The following is a 14,646-nucleotide window of genomic DNA, read 5'->3' as shown; positions in this document are numbered from 1 at the left end:
TTTTTTTAAGTAGGGAAAAGAGAGGTAAGTGTTAGTTGGGTTTAGGGCAGGAAGGAGAACAGAAGTAAATAAATAAGTAAATTTAATGTCCATGAAGACACGGCTTTCTCTTTTTAAAGTGCATATAGTTAACATATAACATTGAGCTTGCTTGCCCCTGTAAGTGCTCAGATTATATATTTGTTGAGTATAAGGTCCTTGGACTATGCAGCCATAAACTAGGGGAGTTAGAAAGATAGAGGAGTTGAAGGAACACTTAAGAGGAACTTTGGATTTGAATAATCTCTCCACCTCCAAATAGAACCCATCACTTTTCTGCTATTCGTGAACTTGAAGTTAGGGTCCCCTTGGAGATGGCATTACTAGTAGAAATGTGGGCATTCTCATACTGGCCAGTGCAAGTGACACTTTCTCTCCGAAAGACTTGGCAACATAGAACATGTGGTGAAATATGAATGAAAATACAGGGAAGACACAAAAGCATTCTCTGAGGTAATCACCCCCCCCCCCAAATCACGAGATACTCCTAGGGAGCTATTTTGGCAAATTTCCAGTGATTAGTGTGATTAGTGTAGCTCATGCCATAAAAATTGGAGAATATGAAGAAATAGTGACTAAGTCTGTAATATACCTAGTATTTTCATGAATTTTGGGGTCTCATAATGCTTGTTTCCGGTACTTGCTTCAGCAGTACATATAATAATGTTTGTTACTGGATTTCCAACAATCTGGGAAAGTAAACCTGTGCTTATTTTCAATTCTTACTTTGAAGCTTTGTGAAATTCTCATAATTTCCAAGAGATAATGTTAACTGAACTGTTCAACTTTCCCCCTTTGAAAACCTCCTGTCAATTTAGTGCAGAATCCATGCCTCAGTTCTATAATTCAAAGAACATTTTTATAGAAACAGTAACATTTCCTCAATGTCAAATACTTACAAAAAATTTTTTTGTGTGTGTGAAACCATATTTGAACTTTCAACTATAATGTGACTGAGTCTAGAAAATTAATGTAACAAACATGTTCACTTTTGTAGAAAATTTTTCATAGCCCTTCACAGGAAAATTACTTTCTGAGGTTCTTTAGTGACAGAGTTAACAGAAGAGATAACTGATACAGATTAGCTGGGCATTCAAGAAGACATCTGCCATTGGCAATCACTGATGATAGACTGGGAACCTTCACTTCTCCACCCAAAAGTAACATATATTGCCAACAGCCACAGATTCATTGCAGTTCCTCCCATCAAGAAGTGGATATTCTTTTCCCACCACACATTCAAAATGGTTTGACCTTGTGACTTTCTTTGACTAACAGAATGAAGCAGAAGTGACTTTATGTGAGCTCTTGAGAAAGAAAGCTGGTTAAAAAAAAAAGAAGAAGAAGACGAAGAAGCAGCTAAAAAGGAGCAGCCAGATGTCTGAGGCCAGATACTTTCCTTGCATGCTTTTGGCTTCTTCAAATCTTGCTTGCCTCTTACATCAGCCTGTAGCCAGGAACCAGAAGCTTGACTGTAACACCCCCACCCATTCCGGAAGCACATTTGTATAAAAGACCAGTACAACCAGAGCAGGATGCTCAGCCTTTGGAGGTGACTACCCTGGGCCAGCACTGGTGAGAAATAAACAATCTTTTCTGATTCCCCAGGGCTTGTTGCCTGTCTCTTACTGGGAACCAAGTATTTGCTGCAATAGTCTGAACCTAAGCCTCAAGGTACCTTGAAGTTTCTGCTTTTGCTGTCTTGGAACAAAGCTGACATGTGAATAAGCCTCAGTTAGCTTCTTTGGAGACAAACACCATCTAGAGAGAGGCATAGCTATTCAAGCTGAGATGCCAAACATGAGAATATGCATATCCTAAAGCACCCATCCCCAGCGCAGCCATTCCAGACCAAAAGAACTAAATGGATAGCCCTAAGAATGATGAGAAATAATGAATGTTGTTCTAAGCCACAAAGTTCGAGTTAGTTTGTGATGCAGCAAAAGCTAATTCATACCAAAGGCATAAAGAACCAGTGAAAATAAGTAGGTTAAAAAGTTAGTACCTGTTGGGGCGCCTGGGTGGCTCAGTCAGATAAGGGTCTGACTTTGGCTCAGGTCATGATCTTGCAGGCTGTGAGTTTGAGCCCCGCCTCGGGCTCTGTGCTGATAGTTCAGGGCCTGGAGCCTGCTTCAGATTCTGTGTTCCCTCTCTCTCTGCCCCTCCCCTGCTCATGCTCTGTCTTTCTCTCTCTCAAAAATAAATGACAACATTAAAAAGAATTTTTTTTTTTTAAGTTAGTACCTGTGTTTGTGGCTGGACTCTATGTCCTTTCTTTTCCTTTCCTTTCCAAGAGTCAAAAGAAGGAAGGAAGGAACGAAGGAAGGAAGGAAGGAAGGAAGGAAGGAAGGAAGGAAAGAAAGAAAGAAAGAAAGAAAGAAAGAAAGAAAGAAAGAAAGAAAGAAAGAAAGAGGGACGGAAGGAGGAAGGAAGGAAGGGAAGGAGGGACAAACGAGGAAAACAAAAGAAGGAACACTACCAATAAACTTTCTCTTCTATTTTTGGCACCTATTTGGCTCTTCCTTTTTGCTAGACGATCCTACATAAATATCTAGATGCCTAGTGCACCACCACCCCCAACTACACCACCCCAACTGTCCTCCTAAAGAAGCTTCAGATCCAGAGCTCTTAACTTTATTTCTCATTGCCCAATTTTTGATGGAATCAGTACTTCTGGAAGGATTTGATAAACTTATCTGGTAGGAGATGCTAATTGTTGATAAATCTTGCATCTTTATCTTATCAGCTAGACTTTAACTGATTAGGTTGAAAAAATCCATGAATTTATCAGCAAATGGGTTTTGATTCAAACCTTGATACCCCTACTTCACCCTTCAGCTGACCAGCTTTGGGAAAGATGCTTCAACTCCACAAAGCTTAATGTTCTTATTCCTTAAAATGGGGTTATTATCTGCATTTCACAGTATTTGTGAAAATTAAATATGTTGAAACATCTTAAGGGCCTGGAACCTAATAGATGATCACAAAATATTATCAAATTGCTTTCCAAAATAGTTATAACAATTTCAAAAATTGTGTATATAGTTTCTATTTTCCTTACTTAGACTGTGGGATTGTCTAGACACTGATCATATTCTGTACCTTTGGTGCTCAACACAGTGTTGAACAGTAACTTCTAAATAAATGTTTGTTCACTGAATTTTTTTAAAACGGTAGAATTTTCAGTCACATTTTGAAGATGCTTTAAGCCCAAATAGGTTGTTCTTTCTGCTTCCTCCTGAAATGGGGGTCCAAATCACTGTCAACCAAAGTCACCATCAACACATCATAACTGACAGTGTCCTAGCCAAAAGACAAAGATCATGAAATCTATGTTTATATATCCCACTTATAGCTCCATGTTTTTAGGGATTATAATAGTCCTTAATTTGGTAAACATGGTCAGGACCAACAATCATTTCGCTTCAGTTTCCATCCCAGCTTTGCTATAGATTAGCTGTATAACATTGCATATTTCTTACATACTCAATTTCTACTTCTCTAAAATGGGAACAGGAGCACCTGGGTGGCTCAGTCAGTTAAGCGCCCGACTCTTGATCTCAGCTCAGGTCATGATCTCACAGTTTGTGAGTTCCAGCCCTGCATCAGGCTCTGTGCTGATGGTGGAGAGCCTACCTGAGGTTCTGTCCTTCCTTCTCTCTGCCTCTCCCCTGCTTGTGGTCGGTATCTTTCTCTCTCTCTCTCTCAAAATAAATAAATAAACTTAAAAAAATAAAAATAAGAAAACAACATGAGAACAATAATGGAAATTGTTGTGTAAGGTGAGGAATGTTAATTGAGATAAATCAAATAAATACATTTATCACACTGTTTGGAACACACTAGGTGAACAATAAAAACTATTTTTTCTAGAATAGGTGTTACGGAAACTGGTCTGGATCACCCAGCAAAAGAACCAAGAGACACTCTTGGAAGGCAGGTTTATTTTACACTGTGGGCTCAGAGGAGATCACTCTCCAGGGGTCTGAGCCCAGAGTATCAACAGAGGGGACAATTTATAATCTGTTACTTCGGCACTCCTCCTTAGTAGTAATTTGGCGCCAGGGGCAATTAGGGTGGGAAAAAGAACCAGGAAGGGGATTCTTCAGGCAGGGACAAGAATTCCCCTATCAGTCCTGTCAGCCATCTTATAACAGATTTTTTCCCTATCATAGGGACATGATTTTATGGAAGAGCTGGCTAATTCCTCAAATAAGAACTTTTCAAATGTGCCTAAACTAGAGAAGGGAGGGGTGGGTGGAGAAAAGAATCTGACTGACTACAAAGGAAGGCATTTTTTCCAGGTCACTGAGTCACTGAAGTTAAAAGCAATGTCAAACTCCTAAAATATGGTTGGTTATAGTAAGAGAAGACAGACTAAAAGGTTTTCCACGTGTGGAATCGGACAGATCTATCTGTAGGGTTTATGTAGATTCTTGTCATAAAGTAATGATGCTGAAGAATTCTTCTTAGTCCTGAGTATTTTCAAATTTTAGGCAATTTGTTCTATAATAAAGTTTGTGACATAGCCCATAGATGACAACTCCTAGTGTCAACTCAGGATTACATTCAAGCTTAAACAGGAGCATAAGTCAATTTCTAAATCCACACTTAACAAACAGGAAAAAGTGTTGGTACACTTTTATTTTAATCTATATTTTAATCTAAAATATTCATATGGGCCCTCTATAACTCATTCAATGATTGCTTCCATAAAACGAATAATCATTAATATAACAAATATAAATACCAACATCTACTAGCCTCAACAAAAGCCTTTTTAATGATTTGGAAGCCCTAAATGAGGAAAAAATTACTGCAGAACTAACAGAAAGGCTTTCTCACAGATGAGGGACATAATACCAGTGCTTGACTTTTGCAAAGACAAAGTCACAAACAGTAGGGCTAACAGAAGTACAATTTGAAGTTCTGATCATTTTTGAAGGTTCTTGGCCCTCCTCTATCTGGCTGATTAGTAATAAGGCACACTGCTTATAATTATGTGTTTGGAAAAAGGATTCATTTTAAGAAAAAGTTACGGAAAAATTAAAATTAATTGGTGACTATTTATAAACATATTCACAGTGATATTCATTTAAATAGGGAAATATTTGTGCAATGAAAGTATGATTTAATTTAACAAAATAGATCTACATACAACTTTTTCAGAAAAATATTACTAAAATTACATAGTGTGTATAAAAGAGACAACAAACAAGGCCTTGGATACCCTAAAGTCTATTGCAGATCAGTTAGAGGGTTTTGTCATACCTATAGGAGCAGGAAGTGGTGATGTGCATATTGTATATTTGCTGATTTCCTAAAGATTCTTGAAAGCTTGCTGTATGGTAAATCCATACCTGTTATGATGACTGACTTTCGATCTCTACGTGCAATAAAGTATTTTTAGAAGAGCATCAAGACAAAATGATAAAGGAGAAAATTATCATATAATTGAGAGCTAAGGTTGATGCTTCAGCTTCTATCTTTGATGAGGTTGGCAATCTAAGATAGAAGGGAGAGATAATCTAAATAGGGCAGGGAGAGTTTTCATTTCTCTGTTGCAATGTATCTAAGGAGAGTAATCATACATTCCCATTTGCCCAGGATTTCTTGTCCTGGCATTTGTCCAGATTTATTAAATTTATAACAAAATAGTGTTATTTTGAGTTGCATTAAAATAAGCCTAGATATAACTTTGATAGACCTCCTCTTCACACTTCTGGCTTCTGCCAGGACTTGTCTAGCTAATGTGTAAATAGAACCTTTTCTGATGCAACATTATTGATGCTTCCCTTTCAAGGGCATCATGCAGAGCACTTGAAAATGAGATATCAGATCAAATGACTAACTTTTTCTGGTTTGGTTGGCACTGGAATAAGATTTGGGACTGCTGCTCTGCTGACCACTTCCTCACCAGCCAGATATGTTATGGTCCATGCCATGGCCTGGTAGACACAAAGACCACAATGTCACCAGTTGGCAGGGACAGTGGGGAAGCATGGGAAATTAGAGACAAGATACATGTAGTCAACAGCACATCAAGATACGTGTAGGCAATAGCACATCAGAACACTTGCTGCAGAAAGAAGAGTCTGACAAATCTCGTTGTTACATGAACCTCAAAAGCAGAAATGTTAATATCAATGTAAACTTTTAAGATCCTGTCTGTTGTTCTCTCCTAATAAATCAAAATATAGTGCCTTTGTTGGCAAAATGTTCACAAAGACATTACAGACATGGATGCAAAAAGAAACTCTATGCCAAAGACACATAGTAATCCTACTATAAATGGTATTATTTTATTTAAATGAATGCCTAGCTAACAATTTGAATACACAAGAGGACAGAGTCCAGAGATCCAGAAGACCAAAACAAATGAAACTTAGTCTACATAGAAAGCATAACAATGCATAAGGTTAGACTTAACCAGTTGTTTCCAGAGTTTAAGTATTCCTAGGGATAAAACTAGGAAGTTCCACACCTTCACTAAACTTGTGAACCACTGAGAAATACAGTATCTACATAACCATGTTCTAAGCTATAGGCATATTGTGTTCATGCTACAAATCATATTTTAAGGAAAAAATTTGTAGAAAGTTGGGGCGCCTGGGTGGCGCAGTCGGTTAAGTGTCCGACTTCAGCCAGGTCACGATCTCGCGGTCCGTGAGTTCGAGCCCCGCATCGGGCTCTGGGCTGATGGCTCAGAGCCTGGAGCCTGCTTCCGATTCTGTGTCTCCCTCTCTCTCTGCCCCTCCCCCGTTCATGCTCTGTCTCTCTCTGTCCCAAAAATAAATAAACGTTGAAAAAAAAAAAAAAAAAAAAAAAAAAAAGAAAGTGGAGCATTTCCAAAAATGGGAGACTGGAAGTATCTAACACAAGGAATTAAGTCTCACAACCTGGAGAAAAGACTAAGGAATCAGGATAGTTAGCCAAAAATATTAACCCCAATTTAAAATCCAACAAGCTACCCCAGAATACAAAACAAAAAGCTCTATGCTTTCTCTTTACTTATTTAGTGCATATGTGCCAAATGCCAGCTACTGTTTACAGCCCTGACTGTATAGCAATGAACATGAAAAATGTGCTACAAACTTTCATGGAACTTAAAATTTAGTAAGAAAAAATTTAAAGGATGACAGATCATTAAAAAAACATCATTTATACCTAGTTAAGTGCTATAAAGGATGCAAACAGTTAATCTAACGCAGAAAGATGGGGTTTGGGGGAATCGGCTTTATATCAAGGTTGTCAAAGAAGGTTTTGCTGAGAAGGTAATATTTGGGTTGACACCTAAGAGAACAGACAACCTGCCATGCAAGAATATGAATGTGAGTGTAAAGCATTTCAGGTAGGGAAGGCCAGCTAGTCCAATACTATTAAGAACGGTATGAGTTAGAAAATTCCGGAAAAAAAAAATCTATTTGTTTAGGTAAGGTTTGGGTTCTTGGCTGTTAGGATAGATGGACAAAGAAAGAAACATGTTTATTTTCCTCCCATGGTGCAGTTTATAAGCTCCCAAAGATATTCAAGGGAGAAAGAGTGCCAAGCCTATGCCATCTGGCCTTTGCAGAAAGCACAGTGAACTGACCCAACTGAGGCTAGAGTTCTGAAGTTTCAATATCTCTATTGATATGCCCCTTCCTCTTACTAAACTGTCTCCTCTGGAAAACTTCCTATTAACCCTTGAGGAGGTAGAGTTAACCATGGCCACTCTAGGGGAGCGGATGCTGAAGCAGTTGATGTTAGGGGTGAAAAGCATTGCCCCTAGCCTTTGGCTGGTGGCCTCAGTGAAGATTCATATTGTGAAGCCTCCACTCCCCATCACTCCCATAGCGCTCATGCCTTCATATATTGGCTTGGCCACAACACTGGCTTCATTCCATCTCTAGGTGAGCACTCTTTCAAACACATGAAAAGCTGTTATGTAAGGGAGTAAAAACAACTGTTCTGTATTACTAATGAGAACCAAACTTGGACTAGAAGGTAAAATTTTAAGTAGAGAGACCTCAGCTCAACCTTTTGAAAACACAGCATGCAACACTGAGAACAAATCATCTTATATGATAGTAAGTTTTCTGTCTCTGGAGGCACTGAAGCAACAGCTTTTGGACTTGTAGTTGATATTGCATAAGAGATTCTTCTCCTGCAAGAAATTATCTGAAATGTCTTCTGTGGCCCTTTGCACTTCTAAGAAGCTAAGAAAGAGTCCATTGTTAAATAATGTACTGCTTGTCTGAGAGAAAAATATATACATAATTTCTCTGAGATGCCTGGCCTGCTACTACACCTAGTAGTACTACATACTAAAACCAGTATGAATTTACCAATAATAATAATATAATAACAATATTATAATAAAGAAAATGATATTGGTTGGTTTGGAGGTTTGTAAGATGCCTGCATCATTGAATTCAGGTCTTGGTTACATCTTTTTGGGTCCCCTTGGCTTTCCCCCAACATGTAAGCATAAGTCATGACTATGAATCCTCATGATTCTCAACCTTGGATTCAATGCTCCCCTCTGATAATAAATTCCTTATAATGCTCTTTGACTATCTTTAAATTAGATTCGTAGAAAATATATCTTACATCTCCACATAATTACAAAACAACGTCATAGCAATACTCAAAGAAGAAAAGTAACAACAATTTATACTAAAACAATCTACATCGCAATATGAAAACAGATGGACACAACTACACTAATGATACACAGAAGTAATCAAAAGTATGTTCTACATGTAGGCTCACCATGAATGTGACAATAGCAAATGCAGATCAATTCCAGGGTACTGTATTACTGATTCAAAATTCGCAAACAACATTGCCATTGGAAACATGGCTTTCTGTAACAATGGACAACTCATGTAAGGTTTCCAAACAAAACAGAATACATAAAATCTTACCTCAGTTGAAAGAGTAGTTCATTCTCAGGAAATTCAGTGTTTTTTTGAAACCAGACAAAAAATACTTTATATATATATTTATGTATATATACAAAGTATTATATATAAAGTATATATATAAAGTGCATGCATAGACTTAGGTTCTAAGCTCAGGTAATTATAAAAAGAGAAAGAATAGTCTGGGTGATATTAAAAAGTCATTTAAGATAGAGGACAATTCTTTTTTTGTTCCTGGTTACTCTATCCACTTTAGAACATCTGACATCTCTAGCCTCCTTACATTAATGCTTCTTCACCCCAGTTATTGTGAAAACCAGGATAAAAAAGCACCCACAAATTTCCAAAATAGCACCTGGGGGAAGTACTAAGTTATTTGAGACAACTGACATCAGACTAGGACAAGCACAGTATCTTTATCTCCCTTCCTTTAGCTGTGGGAGGCTGTTAGAGCCAAGGGATATCTTAAACAGAATTGACTTTCTGAATCAGTACCAACCCACTGCAGCCAAAGCACCTTGGAAACACCCAGTTCCCAAAGTGATCCGAGCAGACCCTTCCATCCAATAAACTGACCCAGATGTGGTAGCTGGGATCTTACATAGTTGGAGATAGACATCTCAAATAAAGGACTCCTCTTTTGAAATCAGCAAATGAAGTCTCATGTCCCTTCATGCAACTCTAGTACCAGGGCCACCTTGCGAATCATTTATTTGCCTAGACCAGGTAGGTGTTTGAATGGCTGTTTTAGAGCTAAAATAGGCCATGGCCCAGTTTCTACTGTGCTTAATCTGGTGAGCTTTCTTCACATTAAATGTAACCAAGGGTAATTATTTATTCCCAATGAAAAGGTAGTGTTTACGTGATTTATTAATTTCAAAATTACCAAATGCCATTTCCTCCATGAAAGTCTGAATAGGAGATATATAAAAGTCAGTGTCTGGAGGAATCGTGGGGAGATGAGGATGTGGGGAAAACATGGGAACAGAGTCATTCTGTCAACATCTAATTCTCAAAAGAGCTCCAGAATTGATGGCCTATCTATTCTTACTGCATTTCCCAGAACAGACATATTGTTTCAAGCTGATAACTCCTGAAACGGCTAGAGAAACTATTTTATTTTGCTCTAAATTTTGCCTGTTAGCAAACCACATTCTCCAGATTTGCACAGAAGGAATAAAACTTCAGTGAATACATGTTAATGTTCAGTCAGCTGCTCTCATTTTTCCACATCCCTATCCAGATTTTTTTCTCACTCCACCCACAGAGAAAGAGGAAATATGGTCAGAATTTGCTTTTGCAGCAATAGACAAAGTGTTTCTCCCAAAGCATCACGATGTGTGTGCGTGTGTGTGTGTGTGTGTGTGCGCGCGCGCGCGCGCGTGTGTGTGTGTGTGAGAGAGAGAGAAAGATAGAAATAGGGATAGAGCTAGAAGGATAGAGATAGTTCATTCATTTCTGGAAAGTAAAACATCCATTTTTATGAGACAAGGAAAACTTTATAAACTGAGGTCTTTACTGCAAAAAAAAGCTTCTTACATCCTTATAATGACTTGCATTATACAAAACATTTTCAAAAACATGATTTCATTTTATCATCACTACCAACCCACGGCATAGGTATGATTGTCTCCCAATTATAAATAAGGAAATAAAGGTAAAGAAATGTTCATAACTTTCCTTAAGTCACACAATGAGGAACTAGGGGACTGACCAAAAGAACAGGTCTCCTGAATCTAGGTTTAGTACTCATTCTAATATTACTTATCCATATAAATTGAGTTGTTTTAAATCATCATACTGGTAGGGTGCCACGGTGGCTCATTTGGTTGAGCATCAGCTCTTGACTTTCACTCAGGTCCTGATCCCAGGGTCATAGGATTGAGCCCTGGGTCAGGCTCCACGCTAAGCATGAAGCCTGTATAAGATAGTCTCTCTCTCTCTCTCTCTCTCTCTCTCTCTCTCTCTCTCTCTCTCTCTCTCCTTCTACCCCTCTCCCCTGCTCACACTCTCTCTCTCAAATAAAAATAAATAAATAAAATAAAACAAAATCATCATACTAGCAAGCTAAGCAGAAAGGCCCATAGAAGGTAATATGTAAAGGTCTCCAACCAAGTTTCCAGTGTTTGTTTTATAAAAATATTTTGAAGATAGCTAATTTCTGTATCTCAGTATGTAAAACAATAAAGCTGTAAGAATGATACTGTAATTTGCTGAGGCACCAGTTGAACTAGTTTGGAAAAACTGAAGATTTCAAACTCTATGCTTAAGGTAAAGCATCAATAAGATATCAAATGCCGTGTGATCTTAAATAACATTTAATGATAACACTTAGAATATGATAATTGTGAGAATATGTATAAATCTAATGATTATGAAATGTTCAATATATTTTTCACATAAAATTATTTTTAAATATAATTTTTAATGTTTATTTTTAAAAAATTGTTTAACATTTATTCATTTTTGAGAGACAGAGAGAGAGAGAGAGAGAGAGAGACAGAGCACGATTGGGGAAGGGGCTGAGAGAGAGGGAGACACAGAATCTGAAGCAGCCCCCAGGCTCTGAGCTGTCAGCACAGAGCCCGATGTGGAGCTCCAACTCATGAGCCACGATATCATGACCTGAGCTGAAGTCAGATGCTCAACCTACTGAGCCACACAGGTGCCCCAGTGTTTATTTTTTAGAGAGACAGAGTGAGAGCAGGGGAGGAGCAGAGAGAGAGGGAGACACAGAATCTGAAATATGCTCCAGGCTCTGAGCTGTCAGCAGAGTTTGACGCAGGGCTCAAACTCACAAACCGTGAGATCATGACCTGAGCCAAAGTCAGATGCTTAACTGACTCATCCATCCAGGCACCCCTTTAAATATAATTTTATACCAAGCTATGGTGCATATTGAAAAAATGCAACTTATTTCATTTGGCTTTCTGCTTTACACGTAGATGTTTTCAAAAGCGTAGAAGTCTCCTTAATCACATCTTGAATGTAAACATGGTTACAAAGATAAATCGGTGTGCCATGTGTTATAAGGAGAGCTTGGCCTATTTGCTGCATTGTACTGAGTATTATAGGATCATGAGGTTATCCTTGATAAGAGTTTATTTTAAACCAGATTGTCTAGACGCTGGGACATTTCTTTTCTTTTTGAAGTTTTTGTATTTATTTTGGGAGAGAGAGCAAGAAAGAGAAAACAAATGGGGGAGGGGCACAGAGGGGCAGAAGGAGACAGAGCAGGCTTTGCACCTTCAGCACAAGAGACCAATGCTGGGCTTGATGCCACAAACCCGTAAGACCATGACCTAAGCCTAAATCAAGAGTCAGACGTTTAACTGACTAAGCCACCCAGGCATCCCTAGGACATTTCTAAGTCAAGACTGGGGATCCTGTAATAGGTATCTGCCACTACCTACACATGAACTTCTCAAGCTTGGCGTAGTGTCTCCAAGTTGGTGAGTTTAGTGCTTTTGCATGGACTCAGCATGCATTATATGATCGAGAACACTGCATTGATCATTCCCTATGCTAAGTGTTTCTATCCTCACATATTCCTTTGAGGTGGTACTTCAGTTAGGGTAATGCTAACAGCTCTCACAAAAGAAATCTGTAATTTCAGAGCTTTGTATAATAGAGATTTATTTCTCAAAGCAAAATCAGGCAGACGCTCCCAATCTGTAGGCAATCCTCCACCATGTGGTGACTCACAGACCAAATCTCCTTTCACCACAAGAGGCTACACTTTCCTAAAGCAGGGACCAGCCAACTCTGGCCTGTGGGCGGAATCTGGCTGCCAAGTGTTTTTAATGATCCATCAGCTAAGACTATTATTCAAAGTTTTAAAAACTAGAAACAAAACAAAAATATAATATTTTGTAACATAAAAAATTATATGAGATTCCTATGTAGGCGTCCCTACATAAAGCCTTTTTGGAATATAGCTACACTTACCCATTTATGTATCATCCGTGGCTGCTTTTGCAGTACAAAGACAGAATTGAGGAGATGCCACAGAGACTGTTCACAAAGCCAAAAAATATTTACTATCTGACTGTTGTGGATTGAATGCGTACCCCCAAATTAATTAATATGTTGAAGCCCTAACACCCAATATGATGATATTCATAAGTGGGGGCTTTGGGAGTAGAAGACATCAGGAGGGTAGGGCTCCCATGATGGGAATAGTGTCTTTATAAGTAGAGGGAAAGAACCAGAGTGTTCAAGAGCTCGCTCTCTCATTTTCTCTCTTCGCTGTGTGGGGACAGAGTGAGAAGGGAGACCATCTGCAAGCAAGGAAGAGGGCCCTCACTCAGAACCCAGACATACTGACGCTCTGAACTCAGACCTGGAGCTTATGAGGAATAAATGTTTCTTTAAGCCACCCAGAATATGGTGTTTTGTGATGCAACCCAAGCTAAGACACTAGCCATTGACAGAAAAAGTTTGCTGATCCTGGATCTAGAGCTTCCTTACAGACTGAGTTCTACCCCCAGAAGAGTGGGGAACATGTTCCAACTCACAGCTTAGAGAGGTTAGTGACTTTCCCAAGGGTTGATGATTCCATGTTGTATATCCAGGATCCAAACATAGGTGTCTTTGACCTCAAACCTCAAAATCTTAACCTTATTTCTTTACTGTTAGATGCTTGAATCTCCCCACCAGTATATTCATTCATAAATTCCCATACTGTATTCATCTTCGGGAAACCAATGATGTCAGGCAAATATGCCTCATCACATTATTTTAATTTAACACGCATTGAGCTCTAGCCATTCTCTAATAATATCTTCAAGAAAACAATGAGAAGTGTTTAGTATGAAATATAAAAACCTCGTGTGGCGCTGTGTGTAATGATTATGTGACAAACAGTTAATAAATCTTCAGAACAATAACACTGCTTCCAATAATGTTTTATATTCCAAAATGATTAATTTTTAACAGTACTTTGTATCCCTTGTGTATAATGTCTTAGATCCCATAGGATAAGCAAACCAATCTCCATGTTACTATGAAACAGGAATAAAATATTATAGGATTTTCTGATGACTCTGAGGAGTGGAATGGCTCCTTTGGGACTGAAAAGTTAATTAAAATGAGCATAGAATTGCTATGCTCTATTACGGCACAATTATGCTCTCCCTTCCTTTTTTTGGTTCCCTCCTTAAAGACTTTACAATGAAGGTCAAAGTGAGAAAAATAGATAGCTTTTTCTTCTAACTTTGCTTTTACATGAAATGAGTTCCATTCTTTTCTATGTATATGTTTAAAAGAAGCCAAGTTTTGCTACCTTGGAATTCCTTGGAGATCATCACCCAATATATAAGAGGATAGAAGAATTAGAGATAAATAGTCGTGAAATATTCATAATAATAATTGCCATAGGTTTTCTCTACCTTATATTTAGACTTGCAGAACAAGCTTAGATAAATCGGTCAATATAATAGTGTATCAGAAAAAGTAGAGACAATATCTTGATTTTGATGTACTAAAGACAAAAATAGAACTCTTTCTTTAAAATATTGTTTTTAAACTATACTCCAGATGTCTTTCTAGCATCGGTAATTGTCTACACACACACACACACACACACACACACACACACACACAGGACATATCCCCAATAAATGAAAGAAGACTTTCATTCAGATGGGACAACTTATTCTAAGGTGAAAGTGTCTTCCTGACACAACTTATTCTAAGGTGA

This window comes from Prionailurus bengalensis, chromosome A2 (genome assembly GCF_016509475.1).
Source record: "Prionailurus bengalensis isolate Pbe53 chromosome A2, Fcat_Pben_1.1_paternal_pri, whole genome shotgun sequence".
NCBI classification, from domain to species: domain Eukaryota; kingdom Metazoa; phylum Chordata; class Mammalia; order Carnivora; family Felidae; genus Prionailurus; species Prionailurus bengalensis.
This window is presented reverse-complemented; position numbering follows the sequence as displayed.